Source organism: Castor canadensis, chromosome 11 (assembly GCF_047511655.1).
Source record: "Castor canadensis chromosome 11, mCasCan1.hap1v2, whole genome shotgun sequence".
NCBI lineage: Eukaryota > Metazoa > Chordata > Mammalia > Rodentia > Castoridae > Castor > Castor canadensis.
Window position 1 is genome coordinate 106,414,730 of NC_133396.1, and position 18,151 is coordinate 106,432,880.

The window sequence follows — 18,151 nt, forward strand, 5'->3', positions numbered from 1 at the left end:
TGGACACAAACAACAATAAACTTTCCTGAAAGAAAGGTATCAATGAAACCTAATAAAAAAAGAGAGATATTCTTTAGTTGTGGATTAGAAGATTGAGAATCATAAAGTGTCAATATTCTCCAAATTTATCTATAGTTACATAGTTACCAACAGGTTGTTGTTGTTGCTTAAGTATGCATATATGTGTGTACAACTTGAGAAGCTCATTTTAAAATACGGAAAAAACTAAAGATTAAGAATAGCTGAGAGCTGGAGGTGTGGCTCAAGTGGTAGAGCGCCTGCCTAGCAAGTGTGAGGCACTGAGTTCAAACACCAGGACTGCCAAAAGAAAGAAAGAAAAAAAATAGTCAAGACAGAAGATGAAGAAGAAAAATTAAGACTTTCATTAAGTATCAACACTTTTTTTAAATAAAGCTATGGTAATTAAATGGTGTGTTGGCAAAAAACTAGAAAAATATTCCAATGGACTAGAACAGCATTCAGAAATAAACTAGAATGTTGGTAAATGACAAAGTTGGAAAAGGTTGGGCTAGTCAGTAAAGCTCAGGGGGAAAGGGTAAGTTGTATGCAAAACATAACATTGGACAAAAAAGTAAATTCCACAGAGAAGAAGAATTTAAATGTCAGAAGTCAAACTAAGTACTTTTGGAAGTCAGAGTAAGTGAATATATATTAGAGTAGGGGGAAAACAAGATGAATGTCTAGAAATTCAAAGTTAAGAACATTTGTTAATCAAAATAGAAAGTCAAAAGACAAGACACAAATGGAAGAATAAATTTGCAACAAATATAGCTGACAAAGAATGTCCAAAATATAAGGAATTTGACGAACAATCCACTGTAACAATGGCAGAGACATGGAATGACCATTATATAAATGAGATAAGCATGAACGTGGGCTTGGTGTCCTCCTCCTCTTCCTTCCTCTCTTTCTGTCTCTGTCTTTGATGGTGGTGGTGGTGGTGGAGTGTTGTTTGTTTAACAACAGCAACAGGATCTTGATAGGTTGCCCAGGCTGGCCCTGAGCTCCCGAGCTCAAACAATTTTCTTATATCTGCCTCCCAATACACATCTAAGTTTTTATGGTTGTTTTGTTTTTGTGGGACTGGAGTTTGAACTCAGAGCTTCAAACTTGCAAAGCAGACACTCTACCACTTGAGCCACACCTTCAGCTCTGGTTATTTTGCTGATGTTCTTGGGAACTTTCTGTTCCACAGATTCCCCACAGGCTACTGAACAATATCATGGTAAATTCCCTCTCTTCTGGAAATGTTTGCCTTCCTTAACTTTTGGTTGGTTCTTCCCTCTCCCTTAGTCTCTGGATCTTCTTCCCTTGTGAGGGACTTTCTCCGCATACAAACCTGTCAAAGCTGGCCCAAGTAAAGCTTGTTTGTGTCTCTGCTCCCCTTCACTCCTATTTTTTTTTTCCTGAAATCCCTTACACTCATACCCTGACAGTTCACAGAAGAGGAATTTTGGATGATATATACATATACAAAAGAGACGCTTAGCCTAAGGGATTGCCCAGTAAGATGAGAATGAGATGCCATTTAAAGCCCACTTATAGATGCTGTACAAGTGTAAACTGGCACAACCACTTTGTATACAATTTGGCACTATTTATCCAAAATGGAACACTGGCATACCAAAGACCTATCAGTTCTACAACTAGGCAAATACACCCAAGAGAAATTTTTATCCAAGGGTACCAGAAGGTAATGCTCAAAACAGCACTGTTAGAAACAGTGAAAACCTGGAAACTGTGTACATTAGAGAATGGATAAATTATGGTACACAAATGGATTTTTTTACATGGCAGTGAACATGAAGAAAATGCAACTTTACTCAATAAGGACGAATCTGACACTGTGAAAAGAAAAGTTCCAGGACACTAGATGAAAGTTCGGAAACACACGTAAAACTAATAAAAATATTAGTGAAATGAAAGCAACGTAAGAATTGTGTAAATACCAGTTCAGGATGGGGTGCAGGGCGGTAGTCAACCAGTGACATAGCTGATGAAAGTTCATTGGAATAATAGTTTATTTCTTCAGTAAGATGTCAAGTTGAAGCGGGTGTTCATTCTGTTATTCTTTAACGTGTTAGTTTAATTTAAATGAGCCATCCAAGGGCTACTGGCTATAATGCATGATTAATTAGTTCTGTGCACTTGAGGTCATTTTAAAAAGAGGACTGGACCTATCTATTTTCTCGGGCCTTCCGGTCCATCCACTCTAACTCTATGGATGTCAGAGAAGCAGCAAAATCAAGACCCTTGGCAAAAAGGCAGTGTCCCTAACCCAAGTACCTACTCCCTGCCGTGCCCACAACAACGGCACGAACAGATCAGAAAGAAATTTCCCAAGACAGAGCAACGAAACCCCAGCTTTCCTGGGGCGCAAACAAAAGAAGCCGGAATCACGTGGGCCTCCCTCCCACGCCCGCGCGCGCCAATGATGTCACCAAGCTGCGCCCGGGCCATTGATTCCCGACTGAGGGTAGAGAGGACTACGTGGTGGGGGTGGGCGGGGGGAGGGTCCCGGAGGCCACGGCCACCTCTCGTGCGCGGCTGCGTCCCGAGGAGTTGCGATACTCGGTAAGAGACTCCTTCCTTGTTCGCTATCGCTCTGCCGCGCCGCACGCCCAGCTGGCGTAGCCTGTCCGGTCCTGGGCGCTGATGCAGGGGACACCACGGGGGCGTCCCGGTGGGGCGCTGAGGGTGGCCGCAGGACCGGGCGGGGGTGCGGCTGGCGCGGGGGACCGCGGCTGGGCTCCGGAGCCCGGGTGCTTGACGAGTGTGTGCGCCCGTGTGTACGCGGACGCGTGCGGGTGTAGGCGGCGGAGGCTGCGCACGGATGCTTGCCCGGGCGCCGGTGCCAGCGGGAGAGGAGCAGCTGGGTACCAAAGGGCCGGGTGTCCCTCTCGCCGGCTCCCCCTCCCCGCCCCGGAGGAAAGTGTGCCTGGAGAGCCAGGCGCCGGGGACTCGTCCTGGGAAGTCCCTTGCCCCCTGGACTGCCTAGGACGGGCGCCGCATCCCGGGGACGACACCCGCCGCCCTGGCGTGCAGGACCGACGCGGTGAAGGCGTAGGCGGCTACCGTGCGGAGCCTTCTGCGGGGTCACGGCCGCTGCGCGCTGCCTCGGTCCGGCCTGGTGCAGGAGGCCTAGTTGCGTCACCTCCCTCTCCTTCATCTCTTTGGCTGGATTCTTGGACCCCGTTAGTGGGTAAGCTGGAGCGAGGCGTTCCGTGTTCCTGTCCGGGTTTGGGAAACTTGCCTTTGGAAAAAGGATGACTGTCATTTGGTTAGGAATGTCACGGGGGCAGGGAAGCTTGAAAGTCTGAGCGGCTGCGGGAGGATGGTGGCACCCAGGCCTATTGCCACCGGGGTCTGTCACTGGGGGCAGAGAACACCAACTGCGAATTGGAGGGATGATGCCGGCTTCTTTCCCTACTAAAGAGCGCTGCTTCCCATCGTTTTAAAAATCCGGAAATATCTCGTTCATTATTTACAAACAGTCGAGTGCTTGCTGTATGGGAGGCAGGGAAATAGAGTGGAGATGGGGCATAAACGGTGGAGTCAGGTCTGCCACTTAGCAGCATGACATTGAGTGAGCTATTTAACGTCTCTACTCCTACTTGGGCTCATCTACAGAATGAAGATAATTATACCCACCTTGCAGGGCTGTCAGAATTTGAAGTGTCTAGCTATTATTAGGGCCCAGTACTCAGGCACTTGAACTTGCTCCGTTGCTGAAGATTTCTCATTGGTACAGCTGCTTAAGAGGCTGGGGGCCTTCTGGGTGTTTTGGATGTTTGCTATTCTGCCAAATATGATAAAGCAGATTTGTAGGGAGGGGATGTCAAAACCCATAATCTCTCTACTGTAGACTGCATAAAATTCTAGAACTAGAAAGAGGTTAAGACCTCACTAATTCTCTTAATAATAGCTTCTCTTTATTGAGCATTTGTTACATGCTTGACATTGTCAGGCACTTTGCATGCACTAATTTACTTAATTCTTCCAGCAACCTAGTGTAATAAGTATCATCCCATTTTACAGATGCAGAAAGTGAATCTTGGCCAATGTTCTGACGCTAGTTAATGGCAGAGCCAGACCTTGAAGCCAGACCATCAGGTTATGTGGTGGGGGTCTTGTTCTTTCTCTGTGCCTAATGTCCTAGCCATGGGAAGATGGCATAGTGGGGGAAGGGAGGCATAAGCAGAGTTTAGAATGCCAACATTTGCGCAAAAGTAATGTGTTTGTTTCAATGATATGTTAACTTTTATTTTACATTTTACCCAGCATTGTCCAGATGTAAATCAAGATTTGGCCTTTTCACCAAGAGAAAAGGAAAGGCTTATAGGCATGAGTACACAGTGCTGGGATTAAGGGCACACAGTAGGTATTTGGTAAATGTTGTGAAAAGAAGAAAAAAGTCTTGAGACCTTGTTATTCCTGCCATTAGGAGGCCCAGGGCTTATTACACAAAGCCTTCTTAAGCTAGCTATTTTTACACATCTTTCTGATTCATGGATTTAAAGATTTGAAGCCCTCTTTCAGACCAATCTTGGTCTGAGATACTAATCTTGGTATTATTATCTGTGACCAACTGATTAGGGTTTTCAAATATGTGAACAACAGAATTTGAGTTTTTGGGCTTTTGTGATGATCTCTAGAGATCCAGCAATTTGCTTTGCTTTAACATCTGGTGGACTTGGACCTCAGTGGGTACAGCTGCTTGAGTTAAGTTTTGTAGAGAGCACCAGATGATTGTTTGGCACAAGGATGAAGAGTTCAATACACTAAGTTCTCTCTAAATCGAGTGTTAGGGAAAGACCTGTGACTGATGAACATTAACGTGGGGCTAGTGAACTAGCTTTAAACAGATGGTATTGGTGTTTTTACTCAGCTGCTGTGTCACTTCTCTTTAAGGTTGACTTAGGGTTCTATAGTGAACTATTAGAAACATACAAGGTTTATATAACTCATCTATTGTAGACTGTGATTTACATGCACATCCCTTCAATTCCTATATCTGAGAGCCGTCTGTTTCTGTACTCCTCCTATAGATGGCCTTGAAGCCACATATTTCACCATCTTTATCACACTCAATAGGAGAGGCATTTTGACATTTGTCTTCACGTCCCTCTGTTCCACCCTTTGCCATACACATAAAGTCAAGTTCTTTTCCAAAAGAGGCTATATTAATCTAATTGCAAATGGCAGAAACCCAATATAAGCTAACTGAAGCAAAAGAAGTTTCACCCCTTTGATCATTTAAGCCCTAAGTCCAAAGGTAAACTTCAGGCATGACTGGATGGTAGGTCTGAAATGATGTCATAAGGGTTCTCTTAGCCCTTTCTTTCTCTGGTTTATTGCTTTTTCTATATGCTGAAAAAGATGACTATTGGCAGCCCCAACACTGTGACCTTCTAACTTTCTTCACCATTGTAAACTTAGCAGTGTGGACAAAGTATGGGTACTCCACAGTCGGAAAGGTCTGCATCACAGGCCCACTCCTGGGAAAAAGAGGCACACGGCCCCTCCATTACCACAAGGGATGGGCAGGTGCGCAGATCCTAGGCTTTAGAAGCAGCAAATGACTACTGCAGGCACATGTGTATGCACCCACAAATGTGTTGCTTGTGTGCTCCCGTCTTACCACTTTGAGGCCCTTCCAGAACCTTCCAACCAGAATGAATCCCCCTGGTTTTGTTTGTCCTCCACACGTTGTTATTCTGAGGCACCGGTGTGCTCTGCATCTCTTCCAGGCCTCTGCATCTGTTTGGGTTGCCCCAAACAAATGTAGATTCAGGTCATGCTTCTCCTAAAAACCTTCCTTGACCTCCTTCAGTGAGTTAAGCCCCGCTCTCTACTCCTGTGAACACCTGAGCACAACCCTTGTGTAGATTTTATTTCTGTTGATAGTGTCTGTTTACTGGTTGGTTCTCCACTGGACAGAGTCCCTGGAGAACAGGGCTCTTTGCCTTGCACTCCTTCTCTCCCACCCTTAGCTAGCATTTTTCTTCCTAGGCTTACTAACACCTGGCACTGTAGATTTGTTTACTGCTGTCTCCCCACATGAGACCATCAGCTTCCTAAGAACAATGAGGAATGGAATTTTGCCTTGTTTGTTATTCCCAGGGCCTAGGACAGTCAGTACTGGGCATAAGGTAGATGCTCAATAAGTGCATGAAGTAAATGAATGAATGAAAACCTGCCCACAGGAAGAAAACACTGGCCTCTGTTGGTAAGGATCCCAGTCTGCATGATAGATGGTCTCACTGTAAAGTCTGAACTCAGGTACTGCAGGCTGTCACAGGAAGTTCTTGGAAGTCAAGCTCAGGAAAAGCCAGCTGAGCATTCCACCCAATGGAGCTTCATGCCCTCCAATCTTTCTGAACTTGTTTGCTTGTTTGTTTTGAGATGGGTTCTCCCCATGGTGTTAGGATGCCTTCTCACTCCTAGACTCAAGTGATTCTCCTGCCTCAGCCTCCTACATAACTGAGACTACAAACATGCAACACCTCACTTGGCTTCTCGTGAACTTTGATAGGCTGGCTGTATATGAATGCTTTTTCTGTGTCTTTAGGCTTTTTCCTTGAGTATATTTTTAAAGCTTTCCTCGAGCACTTACAGTTTAACAGTCACTGTTCTAAGCCATTTGTTAATAACAACTTATTCTTAGACTGGTGTTTTAGGATCAAGGATTGTGAATTTTAAAACATGCTTTCTTTTTAAATACCAAGGCAATCAAGAAATGCTAGAAAAAAAGAAAAGAAAGAGAAAGATCCCCATTGGAAAAATTATAAAACAGGCTGGGGTGTAGCTCAGTGGTAGAGCACATCCTAGCATGCACAAGGCCCTGGATTCCATCCCCAACACCAAAACAAAACACTGAGAAAAATTATAAAGCAAACAAGACTTCTCCATCCAGATCATCTCATTCTCCAGAAGTGGAGCCACCAATAGCCATGTGGTACATCTCTCCCTGACCTCCTTAGGTTGTACACACACAGGCAGTATTGAAGGTGCTTGGTTTTCACTTGAGTGAAGCCATGCTGTGCATACTGATCTGCGCCTGGCCTTTCCCATAGCCAACATCAGGGGCCTCTACCACATCCACTGCTGCTTCCCAGGGCAGAGCCACCTGCCTGGGATGTGCGTCAGCACGGAACCAGGGGCCCTCTGGACAGGGACTGCTCAAGCCCAAATCCACATCGGGCCTCTACAGAGCACATCTGTCTGGTTTTGTTGTGCCATTCCTTGGTGGGGCCCTGTCCAAACCACACGTACCCCCCCCCCCAACAAAAGGAAAAATACCCCTTTCCTTTAACAATAACAAAAAATTCTCTTACAAATAAACCTTTAAGGTGAGAGACTTATTGTTTAACCCCACACATCCCCCAAGCATCCAAGCTCCAGTTCCAGCCCAGCTACAATTCTCGCTTAGAGTGCTAAGCCCAGATTTGCTCTCTAAAATGTGAATGTGGACAGAATATCCCTTACCTGAAATGCTTGGGGCCAGAAGCGTTTAGGATATCAGATTTTTTTGGGTGGGGGGATATTTCATGTACATGAGATAACATGGGAATGGGACCCAAGACTAAATACAAAATCTCACTTATGTTTCATATGTATTTTATAAAGTCTGAATGCACAATATTTTAAAATAGTTTTATGCTTGAAACAAAGTTTCATGGCATGGAATTTCCCAATTGTGGCATCATGTGGGAGCCCTGAGGGTGTTGGATTTTGGAGCATTTTGGACATCAGATGTTTGGACGGGAGGTCCTCAATCTGCACAGCTTCCGCTGCCATGCACCGTGCCTGAGCCCTACGTACCTGGATCTCACTGCCAAGACCCTCTCAACAGAGGCATTTCAACTAAAAAAGGGAAATTGAAGCTAAATTGAAATGGTATCTCATTTTAATTTGTGTTTTTTATTATGATTAAATGTTCTTGTAGATCTTCACCGCTTTTTTTCATTTTCCAGATTCTTAGTTAGCATTTGTCTTTTATTTATCGTGTTTAAGTAGTTTTTAATAAAGCATGCAAATGCTCTAAAATATGAGTATATGTTCATTATAAAAGAAAGAAAATTTTATTTGGTGTGAATATTTTTCTAGTTTGCCATCTAATGTTGGCTTTGGTTTTAAGTGTACAAAGCCTGTTTTGTGGGACTGCGGGTGTAGCTCAGTGGTAAGCACTTATCTAGTATGTGCAAGGCCCTGGATTTGATCTCCAGCACTGCAACAACAACAACAAAAATAATCTATCTTTCATTCTCCTGTAAGCAAATACCATCTTCTTTGGTTTCTTTTTTCGTAAGTTAAAAAATTTTTTTCTCATTCTGTATTCTAGTTTCTACGTGTCATGCTACAAATCTAATATCCAGTTTTTTTTCAGATTTTGGCAAGATATTTGATGAAAATATTGTGTAATATTCTAAATAAAATCAGTTTTAATTAGATAAAGGTCTATGTTTTATTTTAAAGATGTTGACGTTACTGTATTATACAGATGTTGATACTTTTCCTTTTAAAATAATTCATCAGAACATCAAACTGAGATTCAAACACACCTGGTTAACTTAAATGATCTGTCTTAGGAGTTTTCAGTTTTATGATGGTGCAAATGCCACATGCATGAGTCGGAACCATACTTTGAATTTTCTTGGGCTCGTGATTTGCAATTCCACACTCTCATGATGCTGGCCGGCAGGGTTGGTAGCGGGCTGCACTCCAGGTCAGCATGCAAGGGGACACACATACTCTCTACAGTTACTTTTGCTAAGCAGTGACATCCAGCAGGTGAGGAGGATTAAGTGCATTCTCTCAGCTTATTGATGGTTTTATTAGGATGTAACCCCATTGTACTTCAAGGGACATCTATATATTTCTAATAGTTGTTTTAATATTTCCATAAATTGCTGCAATAATACTTATCTGTAGCCCTGTGGCTTAAAGAAGGGCTTGTTTTGGGCACACAGCTTCTCAGCCGAGGTGATGAATTCAGCCTTTTCCAGTTCTCCTTCCTTGCTTTTTCCTAAAGACTTTATTGGGATGTATTTACATGTGCTCAAATGCACAGGTTTTATATACACTTTTCATGCATTGTGACAAAACATAACTGTATAATTACCATCCAAACCAAGAAACAAAACATTTCCACTGCCCTGAAACGTTTCCTCGTGCTGCTTTACAGCCACCCACCACTGCTACGCAAAGGCCGCCACTGTTCTGATGCCTATTGCCATAGATTAGTTTTGTCCATTCTAGAATTTCCTGTAAACGGAATTATACTGTGTGCTTTTGTGTGTGGGTTTTTTCAGTGAAGCGGCATAACGTTTATTCATCAGCTGATGGGCATTTGGTTTGTTTGAATTTGGGGGTATTAAAAATAAAGTTTAGGCCAGACCTGTGGCTCATGTCTGTAACCCCAGCAACTTGAGAGGAAGAGATCAGGAGGATTGTAGCTTGAGGCCAGTCTAGGCAAAATGTTAGCCAAACCTCATCTCAACAAATAACCTGGACATGGTGGTGTGCACCTGTCATCTCTGCTATGTAGGAGGATCATGGGCCAGGTTGACCCCAGGCAAAACCATGGGACCCTACATCAAAAACACAACTAAAGCAGAAAAGGGCTGGGGCATGGCTCAAATGATAGAGCATCTACCTATCAAGTGCAAGGGCCCGAGATCCACCCACAGTACTGCCAAAAACAAAAGGAATAAAGCCATACTGTGGTGGTGATGCACGTCTGTAATCCCAGCACTTGAGAGGCAGAGGGAGGATTGGGAGTTCCAGGCCAGCCTGAGCTACGTAGCAAGACCCTGTCTCAAAATAAGTGAACAACCAATAACAACAAAAAACTCTATAGCGTCCCACACACACCTGGTTTTCTATCCTGGGAAAAAAAAACACATAGGTAGGAGCCGTGGCTCAAGTGGTAGAGCACCTGCTTAGCAAGTACGAAGCCCTTAATTCAAACCCCAATACTGCCCCTGCCCCCCAAAAAAATCCATACCATAAAGTTTATCATCTTAACCCATTTTTCAGGTTGAAGTTCAGTAGTGCTAAGTGTACGCACATGGTTGTGCAGCATACCTCCAGAACTTGACCGTCTCAAAGATCTAAAACTCCACACCCTCACTCACTGAATAGCAAGCTCTTCTGTCCCCTCCCCCCAGCCCCAGGTTCTTAGTGACTTTGTGTGCCATTTCTTTCATTTCGTGGGTAAGTACAGAGTATAACTGCTGGCTTTAGCCCTAGAAGAAAATGCCTAACAGTTTTCCCAAGTGGTTGTACCATTTTATGTTCCACCAATACTGTTGTAGAATTCTAGGTGCTCCATAAGCTCCCAACATTAGGGGTCATGAATCTTTTTATTTTAACCATTCTGACATTTATGACTATCTGTGGCTTTGTCACTTTTTGTTTTGTGTGGCTCTACTGCTTGAGCCACACCTCCAGTCCATTTTTCTCTGGTTATTTTGGAGATAGGGTTTCCCAAATTATTTGCCTGGGCTGGCCTTGAACTGTGATCCTTCTGATCTCAGCCTCCCAAGTAACTAGGATTACAGGCGTGAGCCTCTGGTGCCCGGGTCACTTTTTTAAATGCAAAACTTTATCTACAGTTAGCTATTAACAATCTTTTCCTGTGAGAGCTCTTCCATTGCTATGACCAAATCAAGGCATATGCACACTGCCTTTGTTTTGTTTTATTTAAGGTTTTTTACATTTAATTCTTTAATACATTTACAGTTTGTTTCGGTTTGTTAATGTAAGGCAAGATTCTAGTTTTTGTTGTTTCAAATAGCCAACCAGCTGGCGCTGCTCCATCTGTTGAATGACCCTTCTTCCTCACTGCTACTTTTGACTCTTTTCCATGCATTGGATCCCCACATACACCAGGGTTTCCCTGGGGGAAATCTGGTCCTTTTCTGTTGTTAGTCTATAGCTTCACTCTTGTTTTATGTTAGTACTGTCTTGATTTAATTAACATAGCTATCTTCTTTTTAAAAAATATTTGGTCATTTTTGCCTGTTTGTTTTTGCACTTGAACTTTAGATTAATCATTTTGTCAGGTACTCATTCTTTTTAAGTTTTATTTTTGAATTAGCATACATTAATTCCATAATTGTCATAATTCCATTCATGTGCATAGTGTACTTTGATCAAGTTCACCCACCATTATATTTCCATTTCCCCTCCTTCCAACCCCTTTTCAAACACAGTGTGGTGGGTTTCATTGTGCTGTCTTCATATGTATATATGAAGCGCATTTCTATCCTCTTCACCTCTCAGTGTCTTTTCCTTTCCTCCTCCTCTCCCCCACTGACCCCATGCCCCCCTAATCCCCATGGACATCCATGTCCCATCATCATCATCGTTTTAGATCTAGGTTCCACAAATGAGCAAGAACATGCAAAACTTGACCTTTAGAGCGTGGTTTAGCTCACTCAGCATGATCTCCAGTTCCATCCATTTTCCTATAAATGACATACTCTCATTTTTCTTTATGACTTTTATGTATGTATGTGTGTGCATGTATATATATGTATATATGTATACATATATATATGTATATATACATATATATATCATATTTCCTTTATCCATTTAGCAGTTGTTGGGCACCTTAACTGTTTCCACAGTTTGGTTATTGTGAAGAGAGCTGTAATAAACATAGGCATGCAGGTATCTCTCTTGTTTATTGATTTACACTCCTTTGGATATAAGCCCAAGAGTGACATGGCAGGGTCATAAGGTAAGTCTAATCTTAGTTTTTTGAGGAAACTCCATACTGATTTCCAAAGATGTTGTACTAGTTTACATTCCCGCCAACAGTGTATAAGGATTCCTTCCCCCTCCCCCACCCCTACCCCTACATCCTCACCAGCATTCGCTGTTTGTTTTCTTAATCATGGCCAATCTGACTGGGGTGAGATGGAAGCTCAGTCTAGTTTTGATTTGCATTTCCTTTATGGTCTAAGAATGCTGAACATTTCTTCATGTATCTATTAGCCATTCCTTCTTCTGAGAACTGTCTGTTCAATTAATTTACTCATTTATTAATTGGATTATTCTTTTAGGTTTTTTTATCACTTTGTATATTCTGGATATTAATTCCTTAAACTGTTGAATAGCTGGCAAAGATTTTCTCCCATTCTGTGGGTTGTCTCTTGCTTCTGGTAACTGTTTCTTTGATTTGTAGAAACTTCAACTTGATGCAGTCTCATTTGTCAACTCTTGCTCTTATTTCCTGGACAATTGGAGTCCTATTCAGAAAATAGTTACCTATGCCTGTGTGTTCTAGAGTTTCCCTTATTTTTTTCTGTAGTAGTTTCAAAGTTCCAGCTCTTACATTAAGAACCTTAATCCATTTGGAGTTGATTTTTGTGCTGGTTGAGAGATGGGGGTCTAGTTTCAGTCTCTTGCATGTAGACAGCTATTTTTCTAGCACCATTTGTTGAAGAGGCTGTCTTTCCTCGGGCTCTTTGTCAAAGATAAGATGGCTGTAGTTGTGTGCTTTTATTTCTGGGTCTTCTATTTCATTGGTCTTGCTGTCTGTTTTTGTGCCAGTACCATGCTATTTTTGTTACTATATAGCTCTGTAGCAATAATTTGAAGTCTGGTATTGTGATACTGCTAGCATTGCTCTTTTTGCTCAGGATCACTTTTGCTATTTGGGATCTTTTATGTGTCCATATGAATTTTAGGATTGATTTTTCATTTCTATGAAGAATTTTTCATTTTTAAGAAGAATTTCATTCCATTTCTATGACATTGGGGTTTTAATGTAAATTGCATTGAATCTGTAGATTGCTTTCAGTAGTATAGCCATTTTCACGATATTAGTTCTACCAATCCATGAACATGGGAGGGTTTTCCATCTTCTGGTGTCCTCTTCAATTTCTTTTTTCAAGGTTTTATAGTTTTTATTGTAGAGGTCTTTCATCTCCTCAGTTAAGTTTATACCACAATTTTTGTTTGTTTGTTTGGTTGGTTGGTTTTTTATTTTTGTTTTTGTTTTGAAGCTATTGTGAATGGATTATTTTCCTGATTTCTTTCTCATCTTGGTCATTGTTGGTATATTAAAAAAGCTACTGATTTTCATGTTGATTTTATATCCTGCTATGTTGCCGAAATTGTTTATTAGATCTAGAATTTTTTTTGATAGAATCTTAGGTATCTTTTAAGCATAGAGTCATATCATCTAAAAATAGGGATTATTTGACTTCTTCCTTCCCTGTTTGAATCCCTTTTATTTCTTTCTCTTGTCTTATTGTTCCGGTTAGGAATTCCAGTACTATATTGAATAAGAGTGAGGAGAGTGGACACCCTTGTCTTGTTCTTGACTTTAGAGGAAATGATTTCATTTTTCCCCATTTAGTATGATGTTAGCTGTAGCTTTGTCATATATAATCTTTATTATGCTGAGGTACATTCCTTCTATTCTTAGCTTCTTCAGAGCTTTTATCATGAAAGGATGTTGAATTTTGTCAAAGGCTTTTTCTGTATCAATTGAAATGATCATGTGTATTTTGTCCTCGATTCTATTTAAGTGCTATATGACATTTTTTGATTTATATATACTAAACCATTCTTGTATCCCAACTTGAGCAAACCAACTTGATTATGGTGTGTGATGTTTAATGTATTATTGAATTTGGTTTGCTGCAAGTCTTTTATGTTCATTAAAGTAATTGGTTTATAATTCTCTTTTTTTGTTGTGTCCTTGTCCAATTTTGGGATGAGTGCAATATTGGCTTCATAGAATGAGTTTGGTAGTATTCCTTCCCTTTCTATCATGAAAAAATTTGAGGAATATTGGTGTTCTTTAAAGGTGTGGTAGATCTTGGCAGTGAGTCCATGCACTCCTGGGATTTTATTTATTGGGACACTCTTTATTACTGCTTAATCTCATTCTTTTTATAGATCTATTTAAGTGGTTTATATCCTCTTCATTCAATTTTGGCATGTCAGACTGGCTAAGGGTTATCAATCATATTTATCTTTTCAAAGAACCAACTTTTTCTTTCATCGCTTTTTTGTATAATTTTTTTGGTCTCTATTTCATTAATTTCTGCCCTAATTTTTTTTTCCCTAATCTTTATTATTTCTTTCCCTCACTAATTTGGGATTTGGCTTGTTCTTGTTTTTGTAGGTGCTTGAGGTGCATCATTAGGCTTATTTGAGATCTTTGCGTTTTTTATTTGTTTGTTTTTTTTATGTAGGTGCTCTTAGCTATAAACTTTCCTCTTAGCACTCCTTTACTATATCCCAAAGATTCTGGTAGGATCTGTTTTCATTTTTATTAGATTCTAGGAACTTTTGAATTCTTCCCTACACCCATTGGTCATTCAACAATGCTCAGTGTCCATATATTTGATTGTTTTCTGTAGTTTCTTTTGCTGTTGAGTTCTAGTTTTATTCCATTATGGTCTGATAGGATACAGAGAGTTATTTCAGTTTTCTTATATTTGCTAAAACTTGCTTTGTGTCCTAAACTATGGTCTATTTTAGAGAAAGTCCCATGGGCTATTGGGAAGAATATGCATTATGCCCCTGCTGGATGAAAAACTCTGTAGCTGTCTGTTAAGTCCAGTTGGTCTATAGTGTTGTTTAGTTCTGAGGTTACTTTTTTAGTTCTGTTGTTTACTTCTGAGGATAACCTGTTAGTGATAGTGGGGTATTAAAGTCTCCCACTATCATTGTGTTGGGGTCAGGCAGTGCTTTTAAATCTAATAATGTTTGTTTAATGAAGTTGAGTGCACTGACATTTGGTGCATATATGTTAGCAACAGTGGAAGACTTCACATGGGGTGGGGGAAGAGCAAATAGTGCAGTGAGCTCTGTACCAGTGATGGAAAACTGAGGGACTCAGGTGCTCTGCCTGCAGGTCTCAGTTCTTTCAGATGCTACCCTTGTGGAGGATTCAGCTCCCCTCTCCCAGGTGGGAGCTAGAGCTGGAATTCTAAACTGTTTCTTAATTTACTCTGTCACCTGTCTGTTTCACCATATTTTTCAGCTGTCTTGTCCCCTTTTCATGGTTTTCAGTGCACTTCCTATCTTTTGCTCTGCTGAATGTAGTCTCTCCTTTGTTACAGAGGAGAGACTTTGTCTTCTCGTTCGCAGGGTCCAACAGAGAAAAATTCTACTCCTCCACAATCTCTTTCTCCAGGTACCTACTCTTTACTGCCCCAACCTGGTTGAATTTGCAGTAAACCATTATTAAATTTAGTATGAATTAGCATTCATAAACTATTCAGCCATCACTTTTGGGACTGTGGTATGCTCCTATTTAAGATGTGTATTCCTCAGCAGAATTTTGTAATTTTCTACTTATAAGCTCTTCACATTCCTTAAGGCTTTTCCTAGGAATATTCTTTTCTTAAATGTTGTATTTGCTATTAAGAATACAGCATTTTTCCCTAACTATAAGGAAGTGATTATGTTTTGTATATTCCTCTTTCTTTCTCTATTCTTGGTTTTTTGTTTTTTTGTTTTTTGAGACTGTGTCTTGCTATGTAGCCCAGGCTGGCCTCAAATTCATGATCTTCCTGCCTCAGCCTCCCAAGTTCTTGGATTATAGACACATACCACCACGCCCAGCTTGTATATTTCTCTTATGTCCAGCCATATGCCTTGACCTGTGTTGGTTCTAAGAATTTTTCAGTTGATTTTCTTGGATCATCTAAGGTTATGATGTCAGCATCTTCAAATAATTTGTTTTTCTTTCCTTTTTAATAGTTTTTGCTTTGTGTTGTAGAATATGCTAGAATATTCATGTGGGGAAGCATATATTTAACATATATGTAAAGTACCACATGCCTTTGATTTTAAGACCATGATTATAAGAACATTTTATTGATTTAATAACAAATTGGAATGAATGTGCACTTATATTACAATTATATTTCAATTATATTTTCAATAGTGAAAATGTTAGGTTGTGAAAGCAATGCTTTTTTTTTTTCTTTTATTCATATATGCTAGCAGTGCATTTTGGAATTAAGGAAGTAAGAGTGGTAATAGTGACCTTCCTTGTCTTGTTTCTCATTTTAGTGGTAATGTTTAACTGTTTCATTCAAAGTGTAATATTGGCTGTAGATTTATGATAGATGGTCTTTGTTGTATTGAAGACGTATTCTCTCCACACACACACACACACACACTCACACACACACACACTCCCTTAGCCCGGGATTTCCTAAACAAAGAGACTATTTCAGATGAACAGTATTTAATGAGAAGTGGTTTCACATTGGCTTAATTGGGGGTGAAAGATGATTTGAAAGGTCAGCCTTTTGCATGCAGGACCCCTCCTCTGCCCATAGTTTCTGCCTTCCTTGAACTTTCTTATTAAAGAGAAAATACAGACTGTGGCATCAAAGACTGGTGCTGAGGGTAAATTGTCCTGCCCAGCAGAGAAGCAGTCCCGTGCAGAGGTTAGGCTCTGGGAGCTAAGTCTGGAGGGGATGGGAAATGAGGTGGGTTTTTAAAACACACACAGACAGACATGCACACACACACACAGTCTTAAAAAGTCTCCAAATGCCACTTGCTGGCTGCTGTTAGCTGGGTTAGGCATTGTCCGAATAGCACAGGACAGGATATTTGTGGAGGTTTCCGATAGGAGATTTCCCACTGTGTGAGCCAGATTATAGTACCCCCATAGTTGGTTTTGATGGGAGTCAAATCTTTGGAATAAGCAGTTGTGTTGGGATTCATTGCTTTGTAGCTTAATGTTTTAGTGGGAACTTCAGTCCTCTCTTGGGATCCCCACTCTATACTAGAACTCCAGAAAGAAGACTAGGGAGAGCACAGTGGGCTGGGTCAAGAAGTCATAAGCCAGAGTTGAAGGGCTGCGGCATGGCTCAAGTGATGTACGCATGTCTAATATGAGAGACACCCTGGGTTCAATCTCCAGTACTAAAAAGAAAAGAAAAAAAAACCAGAGTTGAGGAGCAGTGGTGAAGAGAACAAAGTCCTTAGAACAATGTTTGGTTTTCAGTAAATACTTTCGAGTAGTTACTATTTTCTGGGTGAAGTACCAGTGCCACCCTGATAAGCAAAAAGTGAGACTATCTCTGGCCTTGTGGAATTTGTATTAAGTTGACATTAACCAGAAAACACACAAAGAAATGTAGAATTACGAATGTGCATCTGCTCCAAGGGAGAGATTCAGGGTACTGCAAGTACAGGTGAGCAATAGCAGTGACTGGGCGCTTTCTGAGGAAATATGGGCTGAGCTGAGATCTGAAGGGTTAATCATGATTTAGGTGAAAGAGGCAAGAAAGGATCCAAGGAGGAGCAAGAGCACATGGCAGGAGTGAGCCTGGTGACCTGGAGGAAGGGAAGAGAAGTTTCAGGGAGTCTGGGGGCAGAGACCAGGATGAGAGAGACAGAAACAGAGACAAAGACAGCGACAGAGAGGATGGCTGGGGCAGGAAAGGCCTCTGAGCCAGATCATTGCCTTAAGAGCATTGGGGAACCATTAGGTTAATTTTTTTGTTAATAATGTAAATATTTGATATGTGTAAAAACCTGTGTCTGCAACGTACATGTAAGTCATTGAGACACAGCAATGAAAGGAATATTCGTGAACCCAAAATGCTTCCCTGAACCAGAGCCTCATCTACGCTGTTAAAGCCTCCTTTGTTCCTCCTGGATCTCCCCGTCTCCCCTCCTTCCCCTTAACAGCTGGTTTGTCATTTTCTTCAGTTCCATGACATGAGCAGATCTTGGTTTCCAGGGAGAAGACTGGACAGGAAGGAGGCCAGGGTATATATGAGGGTGCAGGAATCACACAACAACAGTCACACCAAAAGTTTGCCCACAGTTTTATTAAATTTTTCGCACAGGATTTATTTTCCTCTCACTATGTTGCCCAGACTAGCCTCAAGCTCTTTGACCTAAGTGATCCTCCTGCCTCAGCCTCCAAAGTAAGCTGGAACTGCAGGTGTGCCACAGGGACCAGCCTTCATTTTAAAAATATAATTTGGCCTAGGGATATGGCTTAATGGTGGAGCATTTGCCTAGTATGTGTGAGGTTCAATCCCTAGCAGTACATAAATCAATACAAATTGAAATTGATGGCATCTTCCTGGAAAAAAATACAAGCAAATAAAACAAAAGGCTC

The 18,151-nt window shown here is 41.3% G+C and overlaps 1 protein-coding gene across 2 annotated transcripts in view; it reads left to right on the forward strand.

The window, feature by feature from the left end:
• Positions 1-2,529: 2,529 nt before the first annotated feature.
• Adar (adenosine deaminase RNA specific) overlaps positions 2,530-18,151 on the forward strand; it is a 46,768-nt gene continuing 31,146 nt past the window's right edge. The window contains exon 1 of one of the 2 annotated variants that reach the window (XM_074047971.1): positions 2,530-2,595. The gene's annotated coding sequence lies outside the window, so the exon portion shown is untranslated. The remainder of the gene's footprint in view (positions 2,596-18,151) is intronic. The other variant, XM_074047970.1, reaches the window with a different exon arrangement.